General features: G+C 41.4%; 1 non-coding gene across 1 annotated transcript; it reads right to left on the bottom strand.

Annotated features, from left to right (window-relative positions):
• Positions 1–472: 472 nt before the first annotated feature.
• LOC141623987 (small nucleolar RNA R71) lies at positions 473–579 on the bottom strand. The gene has a single exon (XR_012533800.1). It is a non-coding gene; the product is annotated as a small nucleolar RNA R71 (small nucleolar RNA).
• Positions 580–2,808: the final 2,229 nt, after the last annotated feature.

Below are 2,808 nucleotides of genomic sequence, written 5' to 3'. Positions count from 1 at the left end.
TATTAGTGAAGTTGTTCAACCCACTAGTGAGTTCATCAATCCTTTCGCAATAGAAGGAGAGGAGAACCCATTACACAATACCCCACAAAATGCACCTACAATGCCTAAATTATCGTCACACTCCGTACCCACCGAGGAGAATCTACCAAATGGTACTCCTACACCGCAACATCTAACCGGAAATTTTATTGCCAAGTCCGCCTTCATCCAATTAGTTGAGAGGAGCCAATTTGGGGGGATGCCTAGTGAAGACCCTCATTCTCATATGGAAACCTTTTGCGACTATTGTGATGCAATCTCTCAAACGGGTGTGACTCAAGACGAAATTAAATGGGTCTTATTTCCTTTTTCTCTAATCGGCACCGCGAAGCAATGGTTGAAGGGCCTTGATAAGGCCACTCTCGGAATTGATTCTTGGAAGAAGTTGGCTCTAGCTTTCTACAAAACATTCTACCCACCGGAAAAGACTAACATGCTAAGAGCTCAAATAACGGGTTTTAAGCAAAGGGATGAAGAATCTTTGTATGAAGCTTGGGAGCGGTTCAAGGGAATTTGTCGCTCATGTCCTCACCATGGACTTAGCGAATGGTTTTTGGTACAACAATTTTGGAATGGTTTATATGAAGATTCAAGGAACATTCTCAACATGGGATCAAATGGAATGTTCACCGAAGTTGATGACAATCAAACATGGAACAAGATTGAGGAAATGGCGGTCCATAACTCACAATATAGTATACCTCGCAAGGCTACTAGAGGAGGAAAGCATGAAGTGGACTCCGTTACTCAATTGGGTGCTCAACTTAGTGCTCACATTGACACAATCAACTTGAAGTTTGAACAAGCTATGGCTAGACTTGAAGAAAACTCAAAATCATCAAAGCATCATGTTAATGCAATGACGGCATCTTCATCAATCCCAAGTGGGGTATGTGAGAATTGTGGAACTTTGGGACATGACCATGGTGAATGTAGGGGAACAAATGAACAAGTGAATGCTTTCCAAGCATACAAGAGTGGCACCCCTTATTCCAACTTTTACAATGAAAACACCAAATTCCATCCAAATCTCTCATACAAAAGCCAAAATGTTCAAAACCCTCAAACAACATACACTCCACCACCCATGAGAAACCAAAATCAAAGACCCTTTTGCAATCAAAACCAAGGTTACCAAAATCAAAACCATACAATCACCAAAATGACCAAGGTTTTGATGTCCAAAAAGCGGTCCTCCAAATGCAAAAGAATCAACAAGAATTTTTCACTCAAATGCAAAAAGATAGCCAAGCAAAGGAAACCACCATCAACAACATTCTAGCTCACACCAAGATGTTGGAAACACAATTGACTCAACTAGCATCTTCAAGCTCACAAAGACAAAAGGGGCAATTACCACCTCAAAGTAATCCCCCTAGACATGAAACGGTTAGTGCCATTCACTTGAGAAGTGGTACAAGGTATGAAGCACCGAAGAAGCAAGTTGAGGATGAAGTTGTGGAAGCTAGTGAATAGGAAGAAATTGTGCAAAACTCCAAAGATGGAGAATCATCAAAAGAAGAAAGTTCAAAGAAAAATGAAGACAAGGTCAAGGAGAAGGAGCCCATTGTGATTAGACTTCCTTTTCCAAGTCGTCAAGCCAAGCCCAAATTTGATGATCAACTTGGAAAATTCATGGAAATTGTCAAGAATTTGGAAGTCTCAATTCCTTTCACGGAATTAATCAATCACGTGCCGGCCTATGCGAAATACATGAAAGATATCCTCACAAAGAAGAAGTCGATCCGGAAGCTTGAGACTATCGACTTCACTAAGGTGAGTAGTGCAATACTTCAAGGGAGTTCACCTCCAAAGCTAAAGGATCCGGGAAGCTTCTCAATACCGTGTACCATTGGCGACACGACGATCAACAAAGCCTTATGTGATCTAGGGGCTAGTGTGAGTGTCATGCCGTACTCGGTGAGTAAAAGGTTGGGGATGGGAGAGCTTAAATGCACCAACATCACACTCCAAATGGCCGATAGATCGACGAAGACACCATTAGGGATATGGGAAGATGTCCCCGTGCGAATTGGGAAGTTTTTCATCCCGGTGGACTTTGTCATTGTTGATATGGAGGAAGATTCCAACATTCCAATCATTCTAGGAAGACCTTTCCTACACACCGCGGGTGCGGTAATTGATGTAAAACATGGTGAGCTCACTCTAGAAGTGGGAGATGAAAGCATAACTTTTAATCTTGACAAGACTATGAGAGCTCCTCATTTGCATGAACCATGTTTCATGATTGATCATTATAGCCGAAAGGATGAGAGGAAGAAATCGGAACTCCAATGGAAGAAGAAAATTGAAGATGCTCCATTCAAAGAGCAAGTGAATTATGACAAGGAGAGCTTGCAAAGCTCATCAAAATCAACCAAAGAAGAAGAGGAAGGCCTCATTGGCCAAGAGAAGAAATTGGGAGAGTTTTCTCCATCAAATCAAGAGATTTTCAATGATCAACTTAATGAAGTTTGTGGTCTTTGGGACAACGAATTTGAAGGGATTTTTAATCCCTACATTGGTAATGCCATCGATCAAGACCGACAACAAGGGCCAAGGTCTATTGAAGACCTCTACCATGATAATGAACAAGCTTTCGATTACTTTTTCAAGGTGTTGAGCAACATCAACAACACCTTGGACATGCCCCCTTGACACTCATCAAGAATGAGAGTTTGGTGGAGTCCCCCCTAAACCACCACTTGTAAATATTTCTAACTCCCTAACTTACATTTCAATTCTTGTATTGCATTTTTTGTCATCTTT

This window comes from Silene latifolia, chromosome X (genome assembly GCF_048544455.1).
Source record: "Silene latifolia isolate original U9 population chromosome X, ASM4854445v1, whole genome shotgun sequence".
Taxonomy (NCBI): Eukaryota; Viridiplantae; Streptophyta; class Magnoliopsida; order Caryophyllales; family Caryophyllaceae; genus Silene; species Silene latifolia.
This window is presented reverse-complemented; position numbering and strand designations above follow the sequence as displayed.